This window comes from Bos mutus, chromosome 5, assembly GCF_027580195.1.
Source record: "Bos mutus isolate GX-2022 chromosome 5, NWIPB_WYAK_1.1, whole genome shotgun sequence".
Taxonomy (NCBI): Eukaryota; Metazoa; Chordata; class Mammalia; order Artiodactyla; family Bovidae; genus Bos; species Bos mutus.
The window spans coordinates 45,991,263-45,997,262 of record NC_091621.1 but is presented as its reverse complement, the minus strand read 5'-3'; the positions used below and the strand labels follow the sequence as shown (position 1 = coordinate 45,997,262).

Here is a 6,000-nt window from a genome sequence, read left to right as displayed (position 1 = left end):
GTGGCCCCTGCAGTGGAAGCGCGGAGTCCTCACTACTGGTAGGCCAGGGAATTCCCTTCCCCCGTTCTTAAAAAAAAAAGAAAAAAAAAAACCAAAACAGCTTTATTGAGGTATATAACCTTGTCTTGTTTTTAAAGTGTGCTCTTTTGTAATAATCTAATTCTCTAGTATGAGAATACTTTGGATCTCCATTACTACAGGCACCTGTAAGCATTCCCTTTCCTTCTTTTTATTTTTCTCCCCTTACACTCTGCAGTCGAACACGTGTGACCAGCGCCTAGGGAACTCGCTCAGCCTTCCTCCCTAGCCCTGCCCACCGAAAGTCGCGCCCCTTCTTTTTCCGGAGCCCGGCCCCTCGGCTTCTTTCCGACCTGGCTCGGCGGATCTCGCCCTTCCTCCAACCCCTCTCTACGTCTCGCGAGAAGTGAGAGCGCCTGGCCGGACGAGAGAAAAGTATCTGCTCCGCTGAGGGGGGAAAGAAGGAGCTGGAGATAGATTGTGGGACCGATCGCGGGCGGGCGGGAGGCGACGGAGCTACCAGAGGGTGAGTCCTGTTAACATTAACTAGTCCATGACCTGACGGGCGTCTCCCCGTCAACTCTGGTCAATCCCAGCGTCCCAGACCGGGGGCTCCCCTCCCAGTATGTGTTGGACGGGGGCGCTGAGGCGGTGGCCGGGCCCTGTCTGAGGAAGAGGGTGGGGCATGGACTAACGCCGACCAATAAGAAAGAAGGAAGCTACGATTGGCGGCCACAAATACTAATAAGAGGTCATCTTTACCTTGCGGAGTGACGCCCCTCTTCTCTCCCTCCTCCCGCCTCCTTCCTTTGGGGGGGAAGGCGGGGCCAGAGGCCTGAAGTGTGGGGAGAACTTGGGGTAAGTAGCCCCGGGGGGCACAGGGCGTGGCAAGAAGAGGGGAGTTGAATCCTGAGGGAATGGAAGTCTAGTGGAGCCTGGAATGGGGTGGAATGGGAGAAAGGGGAAGGGTACTAAACTGATTGAAGACGCTGGACTTCTCCAAAGAGTGGGGTTAGAGGCTTGGCATTGGAAGAGTTAGGGGTAATAGGCAGGAGGTAGGGTTGAGTAGGTGAAAACATAGCATTTGGTTTTGCTGGGAAGATAGGAAGGAGTAAGTGGAAGTGAGAGTGTGGCATTTCTATTGAATTATAAGAAAACCTATCAGGGACAAGATATCAGAGAAAAAGTATGGATATGAAGAAAATTAAGTGGATGAGTTCAGGAAGATTTAATAGGGGTGGGTGTAGTGGCCAAAAGGCATCACTTTGGGTAGAGTATGGGGGAATCCAGAAGGGTAGGAGAGGTATTTGGTTGGGAGACGGCTGATATGGACAGGTGTTTAGCTTAGGTATCAGAAGTCTGAGAAGTGATTTTAGAGCTTTTGATGAATATGGCATCCAGTCTGGTAACCAGCCTGCAAGAAAGCTGGGATAGTGGTAAAGAGAAAAATAGAACACTTTCATCACTTCTACTCTGATTTCCTTTCTCCGTCTCTTCCTCTTGCCGACTTCATCTGTTCCTCAGCTCAGGGATGGGGGATTGGGACTTCGGTGGCCAAGTCAAAGCCCCATCGGGAGTTATATGTTGCTCTGAATTGCTTGTTATGTTCTCTGACTGGGGTGTTTACTGCCCAGGGCACCTCCTACCCAGATTCCCGCGTTGCTACTTTCCTGACTCTAAAAGTTTGTTTTCTACTTACCAGAGAGTGTTTTAGTACCTCTGAGGGTTGTGTCATAATAAGTGTAGTTTTGTGGGGGTACGCAGAGTTTTCTCCACAAGCTCACTTGATTCCTATGTTTAAAAACTTTGCATTAGTGTAAGTAATTCTTGCAGAGACATCAGTCTTTATAGGTATTCTAAGCACAGAAAAATGTACTATACTGAAGTTTGTTTTGTTAATTGTTTCTTTCCCACTTGAGTTGCCAAATGGATGGTTGCAGTTCGTTTTAGCTAGCTTATGTTTTTTTTTAAGTGGTGTAAATAAAATGGACACGTATTTCAGGAAAGTGAAAAATTTTCAGTTTCTTCTTTTGTGTTCAGATCAGAAAGCTACAGATATGTCATAATATCTTAGGGGCAAGGGTTGGGGAAATCAAACACAGTTTGTACTTAAACATGGAGGATATAAGGTAAGTGGAGACTATTGCGAAATGTAACATGTCAGTAATAAAAGAAGCTAAAGAAAAGTCTGGCAGCTATACTAAGTAGTCTTACCAGTTCTTAATTCTGTACAAAAAAGGGACAAGTCTTTGCCCTTTGTTTGATATTTGTTTATTATTTAATAACGAGCTAGTACAGTCAATTAATAACTTCTTTGCTGTTGCACAGATTTGTCTTTTACATTCCTTCTTTTACTTTTGGAAGCAAAATGACATCTGAAATACCAGTAACGGTGTTATATGAAGAGAAACCAGAGTATGTTGCTTTGTACTAACCTTTGGTTTTCAACAACCATTTATCCTCCTGGCCAGGAACTTACCCCTGCAGCACATTGAGACTAATTAATTACTGTCCTTACAGCATTAATTACTTAATTGGGTTCCAGTATTTCACATTCAGAGCATTGCTATTGGATATTTGGACATTTTCACAGTTTGCCTGGCAGTAGCACAAAGAAATTTCCAATGAGAGCAAAGTTCCTTGTTTTATTCTTCCATCCTATAATTTGTGATGGCTTTGACTTGAGCACTGTCTCATTAGTGTTACCACCTAGCAGAAGGCTAGAGTATAATAAACACTGCTCATCTTTAAACTTGTCGATCAAAGGGTACAACCTGTGATAGTTTCAGTGTTGTAACTTTTAAGCATTTTTGCTTACCATGGCTTTAAAATGTTAATAAATACCGTTGTATATCTCCTTTCTCTTCCCTGTCCCTTTCCTCTCCCTCTTTCATCTCCTTTCCTTTCCCACTTCCAGTTCAGAATTAAATTTGTTTTTTTCAACCAGCGCTCAAACTGCTGCTTTAAGTCCCTGGCTCTGCCTGAACACAGCTGCTCTGAAATTCTCACAAGTTACTGTTTTGTACACGTCAAGAGTGCGTTTTTCCTAGGCTGCAGTAGGAGGGAGTCAGTGATACAGTAGCCTCCTATCCATGTCTGATGAGGAGGAACCTTTTTGAAAGGAAGTTTTAGGTGGAGCAAATAGCATTGCCATATAAATGTCTAATAAAAACAGCTCTCTTTTTGAAACTAGTTGGCAGGCTGGCATACAACTGTCCCTTATCCCTTGATAAAGGTACGAAAGTTAAGGTGCGTATGTTGTTTCTTTGAGAAAAACAAATGCAGGATTCATTTAAAAAGAAAAACAGTATTTCTTTCGTTGTTGGTTTCTCTGATTGTGGTACTATGATTGTAGAGTTCATGGGAGAAAGTCTTCCATTTCTAGAAACATGACAAAATGATTTTTAATTTTCTCATTTTTGAATGTTGCCTTCCCCTAGCAGGCCTATTTTTAGGATCAAGTATATTCTTGAAATGTGGAAATACATCGTTTTGGAATGTTCGGTGGATGGTCTTTTAACTTTTGAATGCTGTGAGGGAGCGATCCCTACTTCATAGATACCCCGCTCCATTATTGGAGCTCTACTTTTAGAGCATTCTTTACCTTGTGGTGCTCTTTACTCCTGCCGTCTGAAGCTGCAATAGATAAACCTAATTCCTTGTCAACACGTAGCCCTTCAAATGTTTGATGACAGTTATGTCCTGTTAAAACTTCTCTCTTACTGGGGTAAATATCCCATATTCTTTCAACCATTCCTTAAGTTACATTTTTAATAAAGTTCAGCCTCCTTGTCAACCTGCTTGAGTTTTTAGAATTTCTTATTTAGATCTGAATATAACATTTGATATAATCTGATCAATACAAAGTACAGGGGCAAGTAGGGCTTCTTTTTTCACTGGACTGAATAGTTAAAAAAAAAAAAAACACAACATTGATTTTATTTATTTGGCTGGGTAGGGTCTTAGTTGTGTGAGCTCTTAGTTGCATCATGTGGGATCTAGTTCCCTGACCAGGGATCAAACCCAGGCCCCCTGCTTTGGGAGTGAGGAGTGTTAGCCACTGGACTACCAGGGAAGTTCCAGTACCTCTGTTCTTAAAGCTAAGATCCAGTTAATTTATATAATTAATTTTTAAATTTCAGTTGAATTTGCATTTATCTCTATGTTTTATGTTTGAAATAAACTATAGCACTTGTGAAGAAAAAATGTACACATATATATGTATATTGTTGTTTAGTTGCTAAGTCGTGTCCAACTCTTTTGCAACCCGCACGGACCGTAGCCCACCAGGCTTCTCTGTCCATGGGATTCCCAGGCAAGAATACTGGAGTGGGTTGTCATTTCCTTCTCCAGAGAATCTTCTGACCTAGGAATCGAACCTGTTGTTTCCTACATTGCAGGTGGATTCTTTACCACCAAGGGAAGCCCATATATGTAAATACATATTTAAATTATAGTTTATTAGTGTGGTGGTCTAAATTTGTCTTGCTCTGTTCTGTAGGGAAAATGGTGCTTACAAATGAGATAAAACATCAGAAGACATCTCTAGGGACTGAAGACTTTATGTTGGCAGCCAACAACTTTACTGTGTGTTAATTTTAGCCTGATAGTTCAATTTATGTTTGAGCAATTTTAGCTGATAAATGCAATTTTAAAGCATCTTCCTCTTTTGGGGTTTTAATTTTTACTTTCATTTTTAGCAAATTGCACATTCTGTATGGAAATGTTTGTGTGGAATGAAGGAGCACGCTGTAGGGACAGAATACATTTTCTTCTGATAACATTCTCATCCATCTAAGATTGTAATTATGAATTTTCCTAGAAAGCAGAAATACGGACTTGATGACCCCTCAAAGTCCTTTCCAGCCCCAAAATTCATAAGTAGAGGCTCAGATCAAGGAACTTACTATTTAAGAATCAAGAAGAAAAATAGAATGTAAAGAAAATGAAATTGAAATGGTTCTACTGACCCAGTGGGAATGGATAAACAAAAAGCAAGGAACATAAATGACAAGAAATAATAATTCCTGTGAGCTAAAAGCAGAACAAAAGTCATCAACAACAAATATTTTGCATTGGAGTCATTTTATGTCTTAAAGTATTTTATCATGACATTTTCTCTTTAGAATTTCCCTGGTGGACACTGTGTTGAAAGAATGTGGTTGGTTTTGTTTTTTTTTCTTCTGTTAAATCATAGTATTTTGTTTCCTTTGGTTCTCTTGTTTGTCCTTTTGTTGAGAAACTTAAGGGAAAAAAAAATCTGAATAATATATTCACTGCCTGTATACAGTGAAGCAAATTTCAGTTCAGCTTTGAAAGTAAACATAAACTCCTTGGCTTCCTTGGAGAGGAAGGATGAATGTTAAAATTCAGGAGAGGTTTTATGAAAAGACAAATTTACTACTCAGTTTTTAAAACTTTTGAAGCAGACATCTAGGAAAGATTCCCAACTAAACCACGGATTCATTTTGATATTTGGCAAAACTAATACAATTATGTAAAGTTTAAAAATAAAATAAAATTAAAAAATAATAAAATAAATAAAGTCGCTATAAAAAAAAAATAATAAATAAACCAAAGGTGAGCTACTACAGTAGTGTCATGAGGGAAAACAAAACTCATTACAAACTCACAACTTTGTTAGCGTCTCATCTTTTGGTGAATTTAATCCTAAATGTTTTCATGTATTTGAAACCTGACTGTGCCAAAAGTTTCTCTAATTCAGTACTGCATTTATCCTTAATAAATATCAATTTGTGAAAGTCTAACAAGAGCCAAGATTTAGCTTGAGAAGTTACTTTGTGAGTTTATGTCTTGGGCTTCCCTGGGAATAGTTTTGTTCTGCCATAGTCTCATCTCCTCACAAAACCCAACTTGTTTTCTTTGAGTGAAGTTATTTACTAGTATCTTCTTATCTAGTATGGTGCTTCTTTCTGACCTAACAGAGATTTATGTTCTAAATTGGTCAGTTTTATTTGGGGC

At 39.9% G+C, this 6,000-nt stretch overlaps 1 protein-coding gene across 5 annotated transcripts in view; it reads left to right on the top strand.

The window, feature by feature from the left end:
- Window positions 1–396: 396 nt before the first annotated feature.
- LOC102278457 (cyclic AMP-dependent transcription factor ATF-7) overlaps window positions 397–6,000 on the top strand; it is a 98,956-nt gene continuing 93,352 nt past the window's right edge. For 2 of the 5 annotated variants that reach the window (XR_011464244.1, XM_070370868.1), the window contains exon 1: window positions 599–876. The gene's annotated coding sequence lies outside the window, so the exon portion shown is untranslated. Of the gene's footprint in view, window positions 545–598; window positions 877–6,000 lie in introns of those variants that run through there. The other 3 variants (XM_005902112.2, XM_070370869.1, XM_070370870.1) reach the window with 3 other exon arrangements.